The sequence below is a fragment of the Aquarana catesbeiana genome, linkage group LG01 (assembly GCF_042186555.1).
Source record: "Aquarana catesbeiana isolate 2022-GZ linkage group LG01, ASM4218655v1, whole genome shotgun sequence".
Classification (NCBI taxonomy): Eukaryota; Metazoa; Chordata; class Amphibia; order Anura; family Ranidae; genus Aquarana; species Aquarana catesbeiana.
Genome location: NC_133324.1, coordinates 958,923,812 through 958,947,071, shown reverse-complemented (window position 1 = coordinate 958,947,071; position 23,260 = coordinate 958,923,812). Strand labels below are relative to the sequence as shown.

General features: G+C 42.9%; 1 pseudogene; it reads right to left on the bottom strand.

Annotated features, from left to right (window-relative positions):
* Nucleotides 1-237: 237 nt before the first annotated feature.
* LOC141128570 (legumain-like) overlaps nt 238-23,260 on the bottom strand; it is a 113,980-nt pseudogene continuing 90,957 nt past the window's right edge.

The window sequence follows — 23,260 nt, the reverse complement described above, 5'->3', positions numbered from 1 at the left end:
TAGGCACCAGGAAAAGAATATTTCGGTAAGTATGTTACAATTTTCAGTTTTTTTTAGGAGTCTCCAGAAATGGCGTTCTCCATATGTGCAGCCATCGGGTGGGAAGTTTCACCTGTGGACGGACCGGGAAGAGATGCATTAGTTGTTTCTTCTTGAGGAGGAGAGGCTGGCCATTGCGATGGCATTGTTGCCACTAACTCAGCCAGAGACTCTTTGACTGCTTTCTTAAGTAGGTCCGCCACCTGCAGTCCTTCGGACTTTGTCTGCTGCATAGTCACTGGGACAATTTCGGAAGACCAGTTTGTCTGGTAGTGGGGTGGCCCCCCAGGCCCGACATGGAGTACCAGCCTCAGTGCACTCTTTTTTTTTTTTTTTTTACATGCGTAAACTTACCTCTACGTAGGCCCTTACCTTACTTTAAGATGGCCATGGGCATCTCTGGGCTGGGGATCAGGTCCATATTGAGTACCAGCTCCAGGATCATGCGAGCGGCCACTGTTTTAGCAATATTCAAGAAACTGGCTCACCTTCATCTTGGAAATAGTACGGTTTCCATAATGCATCACATGACTGGTATTGGTGTGTTACTTGACCAGTAAAAACAGTCTGTGTAGTGTCTCCTTGGACAGATCCTCCATGTCCGAGTCCTCCATCCAGCTGAAACTGTAAAGATTGCCTAGGTATGTGTCTTGCTTCTTGTCATTATAACAGGCATAAGACTCGTGAGGGTTTTGGCGGCTGTGGTGGCATAAACGTCAATGTTGCTGGGTAGGTGATTCATCATGGAGCCCAATTCACAGGCCTCGATGTATAGAACCATATTTTCAATATTAATAGACCACAGCAATGCAGACTTTATTTTGCCAGACAACAAAACATTTATATTTTGCATAGTCCAGAATGGTATCCTTCCAACAGAAGCTCCAAACGCCCACACATTAAGACTGCCATCCACAACCAGACCATCTGAAGGGTCAGCTTCGCACATTTTCTGGAGCCATGTAGGACACTGTGCCACACCACCTAATCACTGTCCCTTTCACCTTAGCAAGGCCAAAGTCTGTGAGATTGAGGGAATGGCAGTCCAGTTAAAACACTAAAACAATATCTCGCTTCAAATCCATGTGCACCAGTCCTTTGGTAATGATGTAATAAATTCCATTATTAGGCCATATTTGTTCAAAGCATATACCTGCTATTATTCTTCTTCTTATTAAGAGTGTTGATCAGGGATTTTACTTTACTGCTCCTTTTATTTCAGAGTAAGTTTACAATTCCTGACCTCTTGGAAAAACTCTATCTTGCAGAACAAATTTTCATGGATATACATAAATATTTGTAGAGGAAATTAAAATGGTGGTCAGATTATTTTACTGACCCGTTTTCTTGTCGTTTGCCAAGAATACTTTTCCAAATCCCTTCACAATGAGGAAGTACTCCTGTAAGTCTATCTTCTGTAGTCCTTGTGAATAGTAGTAGACATTCTATCTAGAATATGGTACACATCATGAGCGATGGAGGCCATAGTGTCATGGAGAGCACAAAAAAAAAAAATACATTTGTTAAATGAGGCAGAAAACAAATCTTTGAAGAGAAACTATAGAAATGTGTCAAATATAAATACTATTAAGTAATTGAAGTATCAACACATCGTGGTAATGTGGATACTGGTGGTAGAAAATACTCAGTGCCACGTCCTTACGTTTTATATATAAAGGAAGAAAAACTTGGGCTTTGGACTTTTATGGCAAAATAAACACTATAGTAATATGATTAAAAATCCAATTTATTGAGGATTATTTAAAAATATAAAAAGGACAAAGACAGAAATAAGTTCATACCCATACATTTACAATTTATACACTCCATACAAAGGAAGCTCATAGTATATTACTATAGTGTTTATTGTGCCAAGAAAGTCCAAAGCCCAAGTTTTTCTTCCTTTATATAAAATATGAATACTATTTACCCTCAGTTATTTACATGTAACAATGAAATGCTCAATATACCCCCACATTTACATATATATATATATATGTCTCAGGAATAAGGTTTGTCCACTAAATTTAAAACTTAAAACACAACAGAAATGAAACACATTTAAAGGACCTGAATATGGAAACCCATTTATAAACAAGAAAATTATCATGCAATGGTTTAACTTGATCAATTACAAAAATGAATAAAAAAGCCAATACATAAATAAGTGGCAGTATATATCCGATGGTTACCAGTTCAGTTGTGTGTGGGGGGCCCTCTTTGTAACTTGGAGTCAAAAGACTAATATTTTGCTCAAGAGTTCTTTGGGAAGGGAATTTACGAACCTTTGACCAGTATTGACAGAAAGGTGTATTTGCTGCCAAAAGCATATTGGTGACCCCAATATTTCTGGCAGATACTGCCATGAAAACACTAAACGTACCATAAAGAATAGTCTATAAGAGATACTCTGCTTTCTTTTTGCCAACCAGCTATGCCAACTTTCCAGTTTTGTTACATAAAGTCAGGAGGATGAACGCAGAGCTCAGCCAGGTAGATAATGTATTTTTTTTTTTATATCAGAAGTATCATGTAAAATATGGTAAATAGTTGCCTCACCTTTTGTACCCAGTACAGGACAGTACAGGACAGCAGAGGCCATGATATCGGAAGATATTAGTGACTTTTCCCACACAACACAACTAGAATAATCGCTGATCACTGAAAACTTTATTAAAGAAAGAAACATTGATAGTGACAGAACAAGACTTGCACTGGCTATACAGGAAACTACGAGGACAGAAATGTAGGAATCATCATTTCAGATAGTACAGTGTGTGTCCAAACAAAGCTATTTTCTCTGTTTGAATGAGTGTAACCCGTCAGGTTTTTATTAACCATTTCAGCTCTGGAAAATTTACCCCCCCTTCCTGTCCAGGCCATTTTTTTTGTGATGTGGCAATGCGTTACTTTAACTGACAATTGCGCGATCATGCGGCGCTGTACCCAAATACAATTGATGTCCTCTTTTTTTTTTTTTTTTTTTCCCCCCTCCCACAAATAGAGCTTTCTTTTGGTGGTATTTAATCACCACCAAAAAATGATTAAAGGATAGAGAAAGGGAGGAGAGAAAAAAGAAACACAATACCTTTACAATATACTTAAAAATAATGTAATTTATTAAATTACACCTACTCCTCCACACTGACATCCACCCATCAAGACATTTTGATAGTTGCATAACTCCTCCAGTGTTGTCAGTTCAAATTAGAAATTTAGAAGATCACTGGATTTCTGGCAGAATCAGCAGGTATTTTTCTGCACAGCGAAAATTCAAGAGCCCCACCCAGTGCACAGGAGGAGTAGCTACTTTATATATGTAACAGTTGCATCCCCCATGTACCAGGCAGGGGTCTTCATCAACCCCTGGGGATAGTCCAGACTTCTAAAAAAAAATCTAAATCTAAAAAAAAATATAAAGAAATATTGTTGGATCAAAATAAAGAAAATTATCTGTGAACAGCAAACAAACATGAATATGGAATTTAAATAATGACTGAATATCCTGCAGTAAATAATGATATATGAAATGCTAAACATTTACATAGTAAAAAAGTTACAGACACTGACTACTTTAGTGTTTTGTGTAAATTAGAAAACTGCCATAATAAGACAACAAAGGAATAGAGACCTAAATCATACAAAAATAAACTATCCTTTCCTGGATTTACTCTTCTAGATTGATAAAAACAGAACTCTGGTTCCTACAAGTTACTGCAATAAACAGGTAATAATTGTTTTTGGCAAATGTCATATTCAAATTAATCAGTAAATCATTTAAAATATTTACATCACAAAATGATAAGAACATACCCAACAAGAGTCCCCCTATTACCATTGTAAGCTAGAAGACCTTTTATATCAACCTCCTTGTTTCTAGTTTCGCTTTCATACTCCTAAGGGCCCTTTCACACGGACGTGTCAGTGTACGGGCTCCGCTTTGCTCAGCAGAGGATCGCTACGTTGATCCCCGCTGAGCAGGCAGATGACAGGTCGGTCTCTGCACACTGTGTAGGGACCGACCTGTCAGAGCGCCGCTCTCCTCTATGGGGGATCGGATGAAGACGGACCGTAGAGTCCATCCAGACGGATGGAAAAAAAAAGGGTTTCTATCCGTCACACTTTAGCGGATCGGAGCGGGTCGGATGTCAGTGGACATGTCGCTGCTGACATCCGTCACACCATAGACCTGTATGGAGCGTTTGTTCAGGTCCGCCTAAAAAACTGAGAGGCGGACCTAAACGGTGTGAAAGGGGCCTAACTGCAAGGCTGAGCCCCACCACTCTGGGAATGCATGAAAAAAAACAAAAGTTATACCATTGCCATACCTCCCAACTTTCTGAGATGAAAGTGAAGAACACATGGCACAAAGTATGTAGGCATAGAATGTGCCCGTTCCATGTTTGCAATAGTTTAAAGGCTGGATGAGAGATGTATTCTGCCAGAACATTATTGGTAGAGATCTGTACAGCAGAAGAGGGACAACTGAAGAGGACAGAGGGATTTAGTTCACTGTTAAGGGTTTTCCTCCGTTACGCTTTTCGGATCTGAGCGGGTCGGATGTCAGCGGACATGTCACCGCTGACATCCGACGCTCCGTAGGTATACATGTATGTCCGTTTTTCATCCGAAAACGGAAGGATGAAAAACGGACATACGGATCCTTAGTGTGAAAGAGGCTTTAGTGTGACACGGCCCTCAAAGTTTGGACTGTGGAGATGACTACAAAATACATACAGAATATGATCAAATTATTTCCTCAAAGTCACATACCTCAGAAAAGTTAATCCTATGTGATGTTTGAGACGAGGCATCACTCACCAATTCTTGGTTACCCAATGTCTACCTCTGTACCAATATGTAAGGAAAATGTGTCATCAAACATAAATTGGTGCCTCTGACATGTTGTCCTTCTGTGGCTCTGGAATGATCTCAGACTGAGATCCAGAGGGGTTTGTTATCAGAAGGTAAGACAAGGCGCTGATAAAGAACTCGCTCTAGGCACCTGAATAACACCTTCCTTGCCAAGGGTGCTGGCCCAGTATGTAGAATGCATATGAGCAAAAAAAAGATCCGGATAGCCGCACTCCAAAAATAGTCGTTTCCTTTATTGAGTATACAGTCCGTACAAAAACAGATTAAAATTGCAAACTGCTAACGCGTTTCACACCGCTCTCACTGGTGCTTAATCATAGCTAATGCAAACCTAAAATGACATGAGATAGAGATATATATATATATATATATATATATATATATATATATATATATATATACACACACATATACAAAAAATGAAGATCCAATCGGGGGCAAGCTAACTCATTCACATGCAAAGATCCATCTTCAATTAGGTTGATGAAGCAGATGATGCTACAACTCTGAGTAGTATATTAACCCTTTATGCATGGATATATCAGACCTTCATGTTGAATTTCATGATTAAAAAAAGATTTTTATATTATATTTTTTAATCAATAAAATAGAATAAAGAGGTGACATACTTGTTCAGTTGCAAACATTTTGTCTTTATTAGAGCGATTTTTTTGAGGGAGGTAGCAAGGTCAAATTTCCAGGGTCACGTCCCCGCTCTTTGCCAGCCACGGCTTATTGCACCATGTGCATAGTTGGTAAACATGCAGGACTCTGATATCTGGTGCAGATTCTTTTAGAAATGAGAAAAATGAAGAATTATGTACCCCCATCAGCAGCATACAGGAAAGGTGTGGCCAGGTTGCTGGGCAGTTTCCAAACCACCTCTGATATGTCAGCATATTTATGCATTTTCTAGATGCCAGTTCTTGCCTTGTATCACAAAATATCCACTTTACACGAATGAAGACGAGTGGAGGACATGAAGATGGCTTTTTGCTGTATTGAACCCCAAGCAGGACCACTCCTGTAAAATGTGAGGAAAGGATAAGTGACATTTTCATCCTGACAATCACTTCTCAGTGCAGGCTAGCTTGAGTTTTAGTAAAAAGACGTGAGCAACGCTACAAAAAACAAATGTGGAAAATAAATGAAAAAAAAAAAAAAAAAGGTCCGTGATGGACACAAACATGTATAAAAAAAAAACAGGCACCATAAATATCAAAAAGAATTGAAAGTGATGGAAGAACAAATGAATAGTCCCAATAATAAAAGCTTAATATATGGAAATATTATAAAGCCCGTGAATAAAACATCCAGTGATATTCAGTAGAGGTGAAAATGAGGTATGTCAATCCCACAGATATCACCATGTGAAGAGATCCACCACCGTATAAATTGCACGCTTACCAGAGGGCAAGCTAGCATAAGCTTGTAGAACAACCTGATGCCCAATCGGTGGTACCGTCACAACACGACTTCCCAATATGAAACCAGAGACAGACAGGATGACTCCGTCCAGTAAGGCAGTCAGCAGGAGGGACTGTGTCCTTAGTCTGACCAGTCCTTGGTCATGTAGCAAGAGTCCTTACAAACACAAATACTTGTATCCAAAGTCAGGGTTTTGCAGCCATGTTCCTAGATGCCTCCTCACATGGAGACACAAACTCTCTACCTATTGTATTTGTGCATATCTCACATTATTTGAGCTGCAGCTTTTCTTCACATTATTTACTATTTGATTTTAGTGCAGTCATTTTTTTCTGGTTCATATAAAGCTTGAGTTTTAGTTTTAGTGTTTTGCAGATCAGGGGTGAGGTTAACTATTTTTGGCCTATGACATTTTTTACAAAGGCAGAAGTATTTGTACCTATTTGGCTTCTATGTATGAAGGTACAAAACATTCTCTGGCCAGCAGCCCCCACAGCCACTCGATTACTTACCTGAGCCCCATCATGATCCACTAATGGGCACAAGAGCCTTGGCTGTATTGTGTACTCTTCATCCTGATTTGCTGAGACAGCAGTGGCTGCTTTTGGCTAAAACTGTATAGAGGGGGGAGAGGGGGGCAGGGGCAGAGCTTTCACTGTGTATAGAGGGGGAGAGGGGCAGAGCTTTCACTGTGTATAGAGGGGGGAGGAAGGCAGGGGCAGAGCTTTCACTATGTATGTAGACAGACATGCACAGTAGTGGCTCATGGGCAAGGCTTGGGTGCTCCCAGAACAAGATGCGTGCTCGAAGGGCCCAAAACAAAATGGACTCATTCCTGCATCAAATAACTCATTGTTGATGTGGGAATACTATTGTAATGACTAGTGTGGTCCGCTTGTGTGGAGGGGGTGAAGCCTTTACAGCTTGGTGTACACCATGAATGTTGCTGGCTAGAGACAACCGCTCTAATTTCCCTGGGATGAGCTGATCTAGGCTTGTGTCCAACCAAGGTGGACATCCAATGATTCAAAATCTTTTTCTCCCTGTCGAGCTGAAAATGTATCCAACCATGTATGTCTGTATGTATGAATCAAAGAGTTACAAGAGGCACCAACACAAAATGGAACTGTGGGAGCCTAAAGTAGTGCAGTGCCACGTCCTAATATTAGTAGAATAAATAGAGGAAGTTGAAAAAATTTACTTTTCAGGCACCAATTATAGAAAAATAAACAATATTTTATTAACAATTAATACATCACAATAAAAAACATTTAAAATACTGCAAACTAATTGCAATAACAGCTAAACCTCTCCAATATGGACTATAAATGTCAGAAATCATGCCATGTATGACTTAAATAGATAATATTGCTATAAACTTATGGGCTCTACATGTTTCGCAAAAACTCGCTTCTTCTGGAGCTTGATAAGCGCTCTAAGGAGAGAAAGAGGCAATAAATAATTGTAACGGTTATGTAATCATCTAACTATAGCATAGATATGCAGAAAAAAGGTCTCAACAAATGCATGAAAAACTGCACAAGAGGGGAAAATAAGATCCCAAAATGTATCAACAAAATACATAAATATATAAGGCAACCACACAACACAAGCACACCTACTAGTGTGCAAATGGAAGCACAATCATGTAAACTAGGCATACCTGTGTAAAAATCAGTAGCGGCTGGGATCTCTAGATGTTAACTCATAATGTGCTGAACAGTAAGGGTGGCATCTATAAACATGTATTTACAAATATAGAAGGGAAGTATTAAAAATAACTTCACACAATAAGTGTAATGTTGGTCTCGTCTGATATTTTTTTTTTTAACAATCCGGTTTTCTTTATTGAAGGATAAAACACAGAACACAGAAAATGCAGCTCAACCAGACTAACATGATATGACATAGTATCATCAAACATTTATATATTCATCAAGTAACAGTTTAGGGTTCCAAACGGAGTGAAGATAAACGGTGATAGACATGACCGGTGCATTATTAGGGGGGAATGAGGTAATGGGGGCCTAGAAATTAAATACACAGCCTCCTTTTTATACACTACAAGGGGTGACAGGTGTATATAGGGGAGAATAAACCAGGAGCCGTACCCGAGAGGCAGCATCACTAGGGGCGGGCAGGTCCCCCACCATCTACAGCGAAGTCCACGTATCCCACACCTTTTCAAACTTCCAGTGTCATCCGCGACTGATGTAGGTTAATTTGTACAGTGGCAATGCAGCGTCAATCATAGATAGCCTGGAGGACACTGTAGGGATAGCAGTGGAGGACCATTTACAGATGATCTTTTTTTTGGCGTAATACAGTAAATACGAAATCGGCAGTTTACTGTGATGAGACCTTTGATCATCATCAGGGATTGCCAGGAGGGCCAGCTCTGGTGACATGGGGAGCGACAAGTCTAGTTTAATGTTGATCATGTCAAACACCTCCCGCTAGAAGACCCATATCTTGGGGCAGTCCCAGAGCATATGAAGGAAATTACCCATATGGACTAAACATCACGGGCAATGGGGGTCCCTAGTTGGATAGATTTTGTGGAGCCTGGCTGGCGTATAATATACCTTGTGTAATAGCTTCACTTGAATCAACTTGTCCCGTGACGAGAGAACCAACTTTGGGCACTGCTCAAAAGAGTCCTTCCTGTCCAGGAAAGGAATATCGGCCTTCCAGAGGTCGCACAGCTTGTCAATCTTGGGGGGAATCAGTCCTAAGTAGGGTCCCATATAATACAGAGAGCGGCTTCCGGAGTCCCTCCTGTGATAGGACCTTCTCGACAGGGTCTAGCTGGAGTATAGGCCTATAAGGGAACTGGCCTCTAGCAGCATGCTGCATACCTGGAGATACCTAAAAAAACATCCATCCTCTCGTCTAATATTTATAGTAGTATATTTAGAGGATGTTAGGACCAAACCAATACATTTTAGACCAGCATAAAACCCAGGAAGCTAAACATCATGGGAAGATGACACCTGCTAACACTGCAGCAGCATAGAGAAGCAAACACAGGGCTTCAAATCCACATAGTCTGCAAAAGCGCGACCAGTCAATATAATAAAGAACGTTTATCACCAAGTATTTAGGTGAATAAAAGAAGCGACATACCAAGCCAGATACACTAAAGACATGTGGATGGATCTTGGATGGGAACCGCTCGTGGGGTGGATGCTATAATATAAGGCTGTAGTCAGCAGCCTTATAGACACATCCCAGTCAGGTGTGTGAAAGACTTTCGCATCAACTGACTCGGCCAAATGGGGATGCGCGTGAAACTCTGCCCGGCCGGGCAGAGATCCCCATCCCCATGCGCACACCGTATGGATGGAATCAAAACAAAATCGATCGGTGCGAGCGTCCCAACAAGGACCAAAGGGCAATGGGCTCCCCCCAGAGGAACCGCCAGGAATATCAGTGCACAAATGTGTACAATAGGCATGGATGGAAAAAAAAGAAAAAAAGAAAACTGCGCTAGAAACCTAAACGTGAAGCTGCAGCTATAAGTGAACTACACCAATAATAAAGCAAATGTATAAAAAGCCGCGCATAAAAATGATCAATCAAATATTAAATTGTGAAGTAGTCCTTGCGATTAAATGTCCGACACCAAATAAGGTGAACAAAAATTAAATGGTGAAACAAATTTTCTGAAAATGTTGTTTTCAATAATCAATAGCTGGTGGTAGAAGTTCAGGTAACGCACTTCCTGTTAGATGAAATGCTTACCAGATAGCCACCTGTTTTATTTGGCTTGCTATGAACCCAGCCTGGGCCTTTGGGGAACCTTTCCGGATTCGTCCTGGACAAATTTCGCTCACAGACCGAATCGGATCCACGAAGGTTGTACCCAAAAATTTTTTAGGATAACATAGCGTAATACTGACACAAATACGTAGTATTGAAGAAAAGTTTTTAGGTAAATATAAATGTGACACTCCACCAGTGATAAATCATATAAATCATACACCATCCAGTGCCCATAGGCACAAACGAAATAGTGAAGTGAGTGACATCAATCATGCAAAACAGAAAAAAAATCTCCTATATGGAGAGCTGGTGCAGAAATCCATCCAAAAAAGCCTCTTACCAGAGATAAAACCAAAGAGGCATGTGATTGACCACCAGATGACAGATGGAAAAAAAGGAAGGAATCTGAGGCCGCTTACCAGAGTTAATATAAAAATGGGCATATAACTGATCAGCAGAAGATAAGTGAAAGGAATACCAAGGTGCAGCAAACTGCATGAAAGTCCTGCTTACCAGACAGATGGCAGATTGATTTGTTCACAGAACCGGCTTCCTGGCATAGGGCTGCGGGGGATCCATTAGGCCATCCGTAACTCGAGCTCCGCAGTGCACATTCCCTGGATCTGCCGCGTCTGGCTGTTCTGCCGCATCCCCAGCAGCCTCTACAGGGCAGGTCTCCTCCACCTCCTGCTCAGCCTCAGTAGTTAATGTGGGCGTTGCTGCCTCAGCCTCCTCCTCAGTCTCCTCAGTCTCCCCCTCCGACTGGATGACACTGCACGTTGATGACGTGGAGGACTGCTCCTCCGCCCTCTGCCTTCGGCGGCGCTGGGCCTGGAGACGATCTTGATGAACCAGCAGCTTTCTTATCTCATCCTCCCCTACAGCTGCTAAGAGCTCCTTCTCATGGGGGAGGAGAGGTACCTGCTTTCCTCTGCGCCCCAACTGCCTGCGCTTACGCGCTATGGAACAGCAATCAGCCGCCTTTCCGTACGTCAACTCCAGAGGGCGCTTCGACCACGTTTACGCCGTGCGTGGATGGGAAAAAGCCAGTGCTGCTAGAAAAGCAACTAGCCAGGGGTAACACTGAGGGGAGCACCATGCCCAGGGCCTAATGCTGCAAAGCCGCCACACTAGGGAACACATTAACCCCTTGATCGCCCCCTAGTGTTAACCCCTTCACTGCCAGTGAAATTTTTACAGTAATCAGTGCACTTTTAATCGCACTGATCGCTGTATTAAGGCCACTGGTCCCAAAAATGTGTCAAAATTGTCCGTGTCCACCATAATGCCGCAGTCATGATAAAAATCGCAGATCGCTGCCATTACTAGTAAAAAAAAAAATATCAAAAATGCTATAAATATATCCCCTATTTTGTAGACGCTATAACTTTTGCGCAAACCAATCAATATACACTTATTGCAATTTTTTTTTTTTACCAAAAATATGTAGAAGAATACGTATCGGCCTAAACTGAGGAAAAAAATTGTCTTTTTTATATATTTTTTGGTGATATTTATTATAGCAAAAAGGAAAAAAATATATATATTTTTTTTTTCAAAATTGTCGCTCTTTTTTTGTTTATAGCACAAAAAATAAAAACCGCAGAGGTGATCAAATACCACCAAAAGAAAGCTCTATTTGTGGGAAAAAAAGGATGTCAATTTTGTTTGGGAGCCACATCACACGACCGCGCAATTGTCAGTTAAAGTGACGCAGTGCCGAATCGCAAAAAGTGCTCTGGTCTTTGGCCAGCCAAATGGTCCGGGGCTGAAGTGGTTAAAAGAAAAAAAATAAATCTTCAGTTCGTTCACGTTTTGGTTTTGTAATCGCATTATAGTTTCTAATAAAAACATTTTTGCAAACTTTTATTTCTCAATTGCTATGTCTACGTAAGTTCAATAGTTTGGAATGCCCAAAACTGTGTGTTACAAAGGCCTGAAGTGAACCTCACAAAGTTCAGGAGTTCAGTGCAGTAGTTTGTGAGGCACATTGAAGCCTGAACTAAGCCTATTGGAGGAATACATTTCAAGAATGCAGTTGACCAATACAGCAAATAAAATAGTAGACAACAAGATCGATGGAAACAACAAAACATGTTTATTTTCATTAAGAAAATATAAATTACATTTTTTTTTATATTACTTACTTTTCTGCAGAAGAAAAAAACAATAAATAACAAACAATGGCCAGTAAAGTAGGCCATGATAACTAAGTATAGAAAATAACTGTAAAAACTTGTCTCCAAAACTATGACCTGTAAACATAGGTCAAAAATATTATTTTTTGGTAATGTGCCACAACATCATAAAGTGCAAAATTGGCAAACAAATGGAAAGAGCGTTCTGTAATCTCCGATATCCTGGTACACTGGGTAAGGTGGGCAAGGCTGGCCACTAGAAAAATCTGGGGGGAGCTGGGGGATGTTTCTGGAGGAGTGGGGATAGGCATGGTGGTGGTGGTGGGAAGAAGTAGTGTGGCGTTGAGATGCTGAAGAAAGTTGATATGAAGGAGGGGGACCTGGCATAGGTGAAAAATGTGGAGAAGGTGTAATGAGGGAAGGCAAGGGAAGACCACTTATTTCTGCTGCTTGACACGCTGCAACAAACGCAGAAATCTCGTTATGCACTGCCATCTCATTTTCTTCCCTTTAGAGATTTTAATTGGTACCACAAATGGCGGCAGTACACAGCCCTCCCATCTCTGGGATCAGCAAATGGATTCTGCTCCAATATTGATCTGCTCTGTTGGCGTACTTCCCCCAGGAGTTCCATAAGCCGATTATCAACTCAGGATATAGATTCCACCTCTGCCGCTTGCCTTCTATGGCCTTTCCCCTGATTACTATCTCCTCTTATCTCTTGTGATCCAGAAGCCTAGAGAGAAAAAAAAAAAAAAAACATTTTTGCAACAGACAATGTTTATAAAGAAATAGGATTACTGGTAGTTGGATATAGACAGACATACCTGAGGATATTGCATCTGATAATTTGCTGGCATCTCCGATTCCCCTGACATGGCTGGTGGAGTGGTTAACGGAGTTGTCTGTCACTGTGTAGTCTCTGAGGTGGATGGAATTGAAGCTTCCTCCTCATTGACTTCTTCCTCATTAGACATTGGCTCGGGGTTCATGCTGCCTGTGGTCCTATAGAAAAAATAGAACAACACTCACATGTATCCCAGAACAATCATCAATAATCTATCTATTACATAATAATAACCACTTGAAACCCATGCTATAGCCGAAAGACAGCTACAGCGCAGGGTTAATATGCTGGGAGGGCGTACATGGACATCCTCCCATGCTTGCGCTGTCCGCGTGCCCCCTGCAATGGGCGGGCAGCGTGCTCTGTGATCACAGACACCTTGTAACTCGGCTGATCATAGATCAGAATCGTGACAAGCTGTCAGCCAATGACAGCTGATCACATGATGTAAACAGAAGCCAAAATGTGCTTATTTTTTCACACTGACAGCGTCAGGAGAAAAAACAAGCAGATTACCACCTTGTGTAAAAGTGACATCAGTCCCACACACTGACAGCCCACGCTCTGAAATAAGACCATCCAGAACTGGCTCTATCGGATAGATCCTTTGTAATCAGTTAGATCTCAAAGATGGGTCCAAATGAAGGACCAGTGACAAAAATTGGATTGTTGGCCCTTCCAGGTCTCTGATCGTTGAGGAGTTATGATTCTTTAATAAGTTGTATAAAATATCTTTGTCCGTATTACTCCACCATCCGATCACAAAGTACAGCCTTATCCTCTGTTGTGGGGTTTATTTGGCCCATATTATGTCACACTGTTCATCTGTCAACAGACGCTCTGAAATATGACCATCCAGATCTGGCTCTTTTGGATGGATCCTTTGTATCAGTTCCCACCGATATCTGTCCACAAAGTGCTTCTTTTCCAATTTATTGGTTCCCTTATTTTTACAATTTTGGCCTTTTGGTCCTCTTGCAGTTTGATTGTGGTGTGAAAAAAAACAAACATATTAAATGGTGTTGAGTCCCCCCAAAAGCTATTTCAAACCTTCATCAGAGCACACAGCCTGCCAAGCCACGAAAGGGGGGAGGAGGAGTGAGCACCCCTCAACCATACTAGGACACATGACCACAAAATGGGTGGGGTGCATTGGGTCAGGGGGTGGCTCTACTCCCCCACACACTGTCCCCGTATTGATGGGCTCAAGGGCCTTTTCTCCATAACCCTGGCCAGTGTTTGGGGGGTCTGCAGGCAGAGGGCTTTTCAGCATATTGAAGCCCCCTTTAAAAGGAGGCCCCTATATCTTGTCCCCCCATGTGGAGTATGGGGAACCGCTAATCACTCCCCTTAAAGTTGAAAAACCAACAAATTAAAAACCCATATTTTCCACAAAATGCACTTTTCGTAACGAATTTCCCCAAATCAAACAAAATTACCACCAATGTGTCTCCATCATCAATCCCACCAGCCGCTGGACACCAAAAATTAGATTCCAAAACATAAGCTCCACTTCCAGCAAAGGCTACCCACCAACTGTCTGCTTCTTCATCTGTCATTTGTGAAATAGGTAAGGGGTGGGGCAAACTGGTTATGTCACCAAGGGGCCATGCCGCCCTTGTGACAGCACCAACCGGTGCATGCCTTTCCAGGTCTGCAGTTGCAACAGGCATCGGGATTGACAATGGATCTACAGGGGGTAAAGAGATGTTTGCAAGTTTAAAGTAAATAAAGGACTTAAACTGTGTGTAGCACCCTCTACCTAGGTAGGTGCTAGAGGTTAGGATTTGGTGAGAGAAGTTAAAATTTAGCCAGGCCTAGCTATAAGTTAGCCCTGTTTATTTTGGGTTGAGAGGGCCGGTAGTGGCCCAGAGCAGCAGCTGGTGACTCACAGACAGCATCACCTCACTGTCGCTTCCCTCTTTCTTCTAGAGGATTCTAGAAGGGAGGATGGGCTGTCTGGTGTGTCTAAGGGACCCCTGACCAATCCCCAACTAGGATTGGCAGGCCTCTTCGAAATACCCAGGGTCAGTCCAGCTGGGGAGGAGTTGTCGGGTGGAAAAACTGGAGATGGAGCACTAGGTTGTCGGGGACGCTCTCCAGTCTGGGGGGGGCTGACCTTGGGCCTTGGGTTCGGGTGCAGAACAGAGCCCCTCTGAAAAGACAAGAAGGATCTGGAAAGGAGGCACAGAGACGACAATAGGAGCTAGTGCTGCCGGCACGTCTTCAGGAGGGAACCACCAGTCCCAGCCAAGAGGGCTGGTGAGTGATAGCCACAGTTGAGAGGACTGGGCGCAGAGCCAGCAGTAAGGACTGTGATGTCACGGGCAGTGGAGTTGGGCTGGCAGGGCCTGGAGAGGACTAGCTGGGAGCAGAAGTCTGCTATTAGAACAGCTAGCACACAAGACTTTCTATTTCTGCTACATTTTAGTGGCCCACGGTTGCTGAGGCCTGGCTGAGCCATACCTAACCATGTGCTAGCTATTCCTGAAGTAAAGTTTTGTGCTGGAGAGAGAGAGAGAAACAGTCTGCAAGCAAGAGTTGTTCTGGAGTTGTACAGGGTATAGAGCAGTTCAAATTGATCGCAAATCGATCTGCCAATTTATCTCTAGGCATCCCATATACTCCCTTACTCATCCAAGTTCAAATCACCTCGATAAATTAACAAAAACAATCACATGGACTTTTCATTGTCTCAGGAGTGTCTGAGAGGTGAATACCGGGCCACAACATTCAGCAGCCCCTACGGTGGTCCCGCTACATGTGTGTTTGGTGTTTTTTTTAGATGTGCCCAGTTTTTTAGGCCAAAATGTACCCTATTAACCATTGGCATGGGGGGGTGATCTGGGGGCCCCATTGTTAAAGGAGGTCTCCAGATGTCGGTAAACCTCACAATCACTGTTTGTGGTTCTGGGGAAGTGGCCATTGTCCCCATCAGCATTGGGGATAAGGTGCCTTGGGGGTGCAGAACCCCACCCCCACATGCTGATGGCTGGCTCAGGAGTGGGGGGGCACTCTCTATTCCATGGCCTGCTAGGCTGAGCACTGAGATCAGGATCTGGTAGGGGTTTTGTATGGGGCCCCCCATGCCATTGTTTTATGCTACATTTTATGCTGGGGTTTCCCTTAAAACCCATACAAGCTCCAAAAGGCCTGGTATGCATTGAGGTGGTGGGGGAGGGGTAAGAGCCATGTGGTCTGCTTGTTTTGTGGTTATATTGCCAGAATTGGCTTGCAGCCATGGAAAATTATTCAAATGTCATTATTGCTGCAGCAGGTTCGAGACTCGGGACAAATGCAACACAAGCAGACGAAGGGGACCCCCCCCCAGACAATCTTTTGAATATAAAATTTCACTTTTCTGTTTTCACTTTAAACATCCTTGGCACCGACCCTTGAAGGGGTTTGCCATTCTGAGAGCCGGGGCTGCTGGCAGTATTATATGCATCCACTCTGTGCCAAGGCCCAGCTACCAGGAGGCTGCATATTTGCATGCGCTCTGCGACAACTGGTTTCAATCGCAGCTCCTTTAAAAACGAGCTTAGATCATATGTACTTATGCAGAAAGTCTAATGTGCAGAGAAAGAGTGTGTGTAAAGGATTAGTACACACAACAGCCTCCCCCCCCCAATAAATAAAGCTAACTAGCACATCCCCCCCTGACCCCCCCCCCCCCATGCATTACCTTGCATATCAGCAGTTGCTCTTCTCGTTAAGGGAGAGACCCGGCCATGTTAGAGGCTGAGCAGCAGTACACTTCCTGGGGGCGTGTGCATGCCCTTTCATGAGGCATTTCAAGGTCATAAACCGGTCCGGGCGAATCCGCGAAGGCTAATTCACAGCCGTGAAGTAGCGTTCTTGCGGCGCTATTTTTTTTTTTCAACTATTTATTTCAACATTCGTATAAACATTTGTTACATTAATATACTTGGGCAAAAATATAAAAAGGCATGGAAATGCTCCAGCATTTGACAATATAGTTAGAAGGGCCCTGCTCAAAAGAGCTTACAATCTACAAGGGTAGGTCATTAAAAAAATAGACACATTAAAATTCACATTATAAAAGCAGGGATACCAATCAAGCGAATAACTATAACAAACATTTGAGGATCAGGACTGATCACCCCAAACCCCTAAAAAAAAAAAAAAAAGTGCAGGATTATAAGCAAAAACAGATAAGATTATTACAAACTCAAAAAACGCAGCACACAAGCAAAATCAACACATACTTATGTTTGGAATTAGCATGAAGCTTTTCATCTAAGAATTAGAAGTAACTAGAACAAGATAAAGTCTTCTGAGGCACACAAAAACATGGTCAGAATGGACAAAAGACACAATTTTGGAAACCATACCCACAAACACACTTTTGAGGGCCCGACCCCCCCCCCCCCCCCGTAGTCACGTTACACATCTCTGAGACCATGTAGGATTTGCTTCCACACCTTACTCTAATAGCTGTCGCTCTGATTTTAGTGAGGCCAAATTCCCTTATCTTAACACATTGGCAGTTTTGGTCAAACACAAGAACAATTTCTGGCTTGAGATCCATGTGTACAAGTCCTTTCTCCAATATGAATCCCAAGGCACTGGAGAGCTGCACAGCACACCTCTTTACTGCGTCTTCTGGATTTCCCACCTAGAAAAAAATTCAAAAACATAATAGATGTTAAATACAGGGGGGAATATAAGGCTTCTATGGATTCTATTGTTGAATATGCCCCCCTCCCCTCCAGGGAACTCTGTCTTAATTGCAGTGGTCACCATGACAATTAGAAAAAAAAGTGATGGGAAATTCAAAATATATTCGTTTTAACACTTTTTTTAAGGATTAAAAAAAAATTGCCATACTGACACCTTTAGTGTGCTTACATTTGGAAAAATCATGGAGAACAGATCTCCAACAGGTGCCAAATCCTGTGCAAAGACAAAGTAGTCAATGGTGGAGAAGAAGAAGCCATAACATCCAATGATATTTTGATGAGAAGACAGTAAGAATGAAATACTGAATTCATGGAGGAAAGACAGCTGACTGGTTTTGTCCTTATCTATGATCTTCAATGCCATTCTTTGACCTGTTAAAAAAAATGTATAACTTCGATCAAGAACTAGAAATGTTCAACTGGTAATTTCTGTATGTTTTACTTGAAAATATCCAACATTTTAATAAGATCCGCTCCTCCCAAATTGAGAATGTATCATGCTTCATTTAAAGCTAAACCTCAGCATTACCAACACTCAGCTGTACAGGAACCTCTCCAGATAGAGCCCACCTCATTTCTTGACTAGAGGACATCCAGCATCATATGATCCCCAGTCTGACTGTTCCCAACCCCTTCCTTTTATTCATTGGACTCACATGTGATCAAAATCTAGGGTGGTCTGCATACAAATATAATCTATCTAGGAATGCCCACTATTCCAGACAATTATGTACCCATCAAGACCTTGATATTTGCATAACTCCTCCCAAGAAACAGCCTAATACTTAGGTCTCTAAATCATTTTTCCAACATGAATATTTGAAACATTTTCTGTTCATAGAGATGTAATAAATGTATGTATTGGGCCATAATTGCTCACTGCATTCACCTGGTATTCTTTATTATGAGTGTTGCACAGTGATTCAACTTTACTGCTCTTTTTATTTTAGAGTAACCCTATAATTTGTGACCTCTTGAAGAAAGCCTATATTTTGCAGATCACATTTGCACGCATATACATATTCATAGAGGAAACTGAAATGGGGGCTAGATTAATTCACTCACCTGTATTCTTGTCAGTCACCAAGAATACGTTTCCATATCTGCCTTTTCCAAGCTCCTCCTCCATGAGGAAGTACTCTTCTAAGTCGATCTGCTATAGTCCTTCTGAATAGGAGACCATTCTATCTAGAAGACCTTCCACATCATGGTCAACGAAGGCCATAGTGTCCTGGAGAGCAAAAAATTAAAATTTGTTACATTAATAAGCAAAAATTAAAACCTCTGAAAAGAAACTTTATAAATGTGTCAAATAGGAATATGGTTACCTGCAGTTATAAATCTATAAAAATGAAATGCCTAAAAAACCTTCATATCTCTATGTATATGATTATATGATTTGGGAATACATGTTGGACACAAATTTTGGAGATTGAACACAACAGATATGTATTTAGTACAGCAAAAGGACCTTGAGCAAGTACCAAAAACAAAGGAAAAGCCAAGACATAAAATACATAAATGGCAGGATATATCCAATAGTTTCTATTGTTTCAAGTGTGTGTGTGTGTGTGTGTGTGTGTGTGTGTGTGTGGGGGGGGGGCTCTCGAGAACTCATTTTATCTTGAAGTGTCCTTTAGGAAAGGAACATAACAAACATGTGCTGTATCTGCTGCCAGAAGCAACTTGGTGACCCTCATATTTTTGGCAGATCCTGTCATTAAAAGACTAAACATACCATAAGGATGACCTACAAAAGATACTCTGCTTTCTTGTTGCCAACCAGCTATGCAGAGTTTTGTTACATAAAGTCAGGAGGATGAACACAGAGCTCAGCCACATAAGAAGTGTAATTTTAATCAGAGCTATCATGTAAAATATGGAAATGATTGCCTTACCCTTTGTACTCAGTATAAGACACTTACATAGTTACATAGTAGGTGAGGTTGAAAAAAGTCCATCAACTCCAACCCATGTGTGTGATTATATGTCAGTATTATGTTGTATATCTCTGTATGTTGTGGTCGTTCAGGTGCTTATCTAATAGTTTTTTTAAACGATTGATGCCCCCCGCTGAGACCACCAGCTGTGGAAGGGAATTCCACATCCTTGCCGCTCTTACAGTAAAGAACCCTCTACGTAGTTTAACCACTTAAGGACCGCCTAACGCCGATTTACGTCGGCAAGGCGGCACGGGCAGGCAAAATCACGTACATGTACGTGATTTGCCTCTCGCGGGTGGGGGGTCCGATCGGACCCCCCCCCGGTGCCCGAAGCGGTCCCGTTCTGTTCCCCGGCGATCCGAGATGAGGGGGAGGCCATCCGTTCGTGGCCCCCCCCTCGCGATCGCCGCCGGCCAATGGGAACACTCCTTTGCTGCTGTATGCTAAACAGCAGCAAAGGAAATGATGTCATCTCCCCTCGGCTCGGTAGTTTCCGTTCCAGCGCCGAGGGGAGAAGACATCAATGTGAGTGCACAACACACACACACACAGTAGAACATGCCAGGCATACAAAACACCCCGATCCCCCCCCCGATCGCCCCCCGACCCCCCCCCCGATCGCCCCCCCCCCCTGTCACAAACTGACACCAGCAGGTTTTTTTTTTTTTTTTTTTTTTTTTTTCTGATTACTGCATAGTGTCAGTTTGTGACAGTTACAGTGTTGGGACAGTTAGTATTACCCCCCTTTAGGTCTAGGGTACCCCCCTAACCCCCCCTAATAAAGTTTTAACCCCTTGATCACCCCCTGTCACCAGTGTTGCTAAGCGATCATTTTTCTGATCGCTGTATTAGTGTCGCTGGTGACGCTAGTTAGTGAGGTAAATATTTAGGTTCGCCGTCAGCGTTTTATAGTGACAGGGACCCCCATATACTACCTAATAAATGTTTTAACCCCTTGATTGCCCCCTAGTTAACCCTTTCACCACTGATCACCGTATAACCGTTACGGGTGACGCAGGTTAGTTCGTTTATTTTTTATAGTGTCAGGGCACCCGCCATTTATTACCTAATAAAGGTTTAGCCCCCTGATCGCCCGGCGGTGATATGCGTCGCCCCAGGCAGCGTCAGATTAGCGCCAGTACCGCTAACACCCACGCACGCAGCATGCGCCTCCCTTAGTGGTATAGTATCTGATCGGATCAATATCTGATCTAATCAGATCTATACTAGCGTCCCCAGCAGTTTAGGGTTCCCAAAAACACAGTGTTAGCGGGATCAGCCCAGATACCCGCTAGCACCTGCGTTTTGCCCCTCCGCCCAGCCCACCCAAGTGCAGTATCGATCGATCACTGTCACTTACAAAACACTAAACGCATAACTGCAGCGTTCACAGAGTCAGGCCTGATCCCTGCGATCGCTAACAGTTTTTTTGGTAGCATTTTGGTGAACTGGCAAGCAAGCACCAGGCAGCGTCAGGTTAGCGCCAGTACCGCTAACACCCACGCACGCACCGTACACCTCCCTTAGTGGTATAGTATCTGATCGGATCAATATCTGATCCGATCAGATCTATACTAGCGTCCCCAGCAGTTTAGGGTTCCCAAAAACGCAGTGTTAGCGGGATCAGCCCAGATACCTGCTAGCACCTGCGTTGTGCCCCTCCGCCCGGCCCAGCCCAGCCCACCCAAGTGCAGTATCGATCGATCACTGACACTTACAAGGCACTAAACGCATAACTGCAGCGTTCGCAGAGTCAGGCCTGATCCCTGCGATCGCTAACAGTTTTTTTGGTAGCATTTTGGTGAACTAGCAAGCACCTGCCCCAGGCAGCGTCAGGTTAGCGCCAGTACCACTAACACCCACGCACGCAGCATACGCCTCCTTTAGTGGTATAGTATCTGAACGGATCAATATCTGATCCGATCAGATCAGATCTATACTAGCGTCCCCAGCAGTTTAGGGTTCCCAAAAACGCAGTGTTAGCGGGATCAACCCAGATACCTGCTAGCACCTGCGTTTTGCCCCTCCGCCCGGCCCAGTCCAGCCCACCCAAGTGCAGTATCGATCGATCACTGTCACTTACAAAACACTAAACGCATAACTGCAGCGTTCGCAGAGTCAGGCCTGATCCCTGCGATCGCTAACAGTTTTTTTGGAAGCTTTTTATTGAACTGGCAAGCACCAGCGGCCTAGTACACCCCGGTCGTAGTCAAACCAGCGCTGCAGTAACACTTGGTGACGTGGCGAGTCCCATAAGTGCAGTTCAAGCTGGTGAGGTGACAAGCACAAGTAGTGTCCCGCTGCCACCAAAAAGACAAACACAGGCCCGTCGTGCCCATAGTGCCCTTCCTGCTGCATTCGCCAATCCTAATTGGGAACCCACCACTTCTGCAGCGCCCGTACTTCCCCCATTCACATCCCCCAACGAAATGCAGTCGGCTGCATGAGAGGCATTTTTATGTGCTCCCGAGTACCCCTACCCAACGAACCCCCCCCAAAAAGATGTTGTGTCTGCAGCAAACGCGGATATAGGCGTGACACCCGCTATTATTGTCCCTTCTGTCCTGACAATCCTGGTCTTTGCATTGGTGAATGTTTTGAACGCTACCATACACTAGTTGAGTATTAGCGTAGGGTACAGCATTGCACAGACTAGGCACACTTTCACAGGGTCTCCCAAGATGCCATCGCATTTTGAGAGACCCGAACCTGGAACCGGTTACAGTTATAAAAGTTAGTTACAAAAAAAGTGTAAAAAAAAAAAAAATATATATAAAATAAAAAAAAATAGTTGTCGTTTTATTGTTCTCTCTCTCTATTCTCTCTCTCTATTGTTCTGCTCTTTTTTTACTGTATTCTATTCTGCAGTGTTTTATTGTTATTGTTATTGTTATTATGTTTTATCATGTTTGTTTTTCAGGTATGTAATTATTTATACTTTATTGTTTACTGTGCTTTATTGTTAACCATTTTTTTGTCTTCAGGTATGCCATTCACAACTTTGAGTGGTTATACCAGAATGATGCCTGCAGGTTTAGGTATCATCTTGGTATCATTCTTTTCAGCCAGCGGTCGGCTTTCATGTAAAAGCAATCCTAGCGGCTAATTAGCCTCTAGACTGCCTTTACAAGCCGTGGGAGGGAATGCCCCCCCCCCCCCACCGTCTTCCGTGTTTTTCTCTGGCTCTCCTGTCTCAACAGGGAACCTGAGAATGCAGCCGGTGATTCAGCCAGCTGACCATAGAGCTGATCAGAGACAAGAGTGGCTCCAAACATCTCTATGGCCTAAGAAACCGGAAGCTACGAGCATTTTATGACTTAGATTTCGCCGGATGTAAATAGCGCCATTGGGAAATTGGGGAAGCATTTTATCACACCGATCTTGGTGTGGTCAGATGCTTTGAGGGCAGAGGAGAGATCTAGGGTCTAATAGACCCCAATTTTTTCAAAAAAGAGTACCTGTCACTACCTATTGCTATCATAGGGGATATTTACATTCCCCGAGATAACAATAAAAATGATT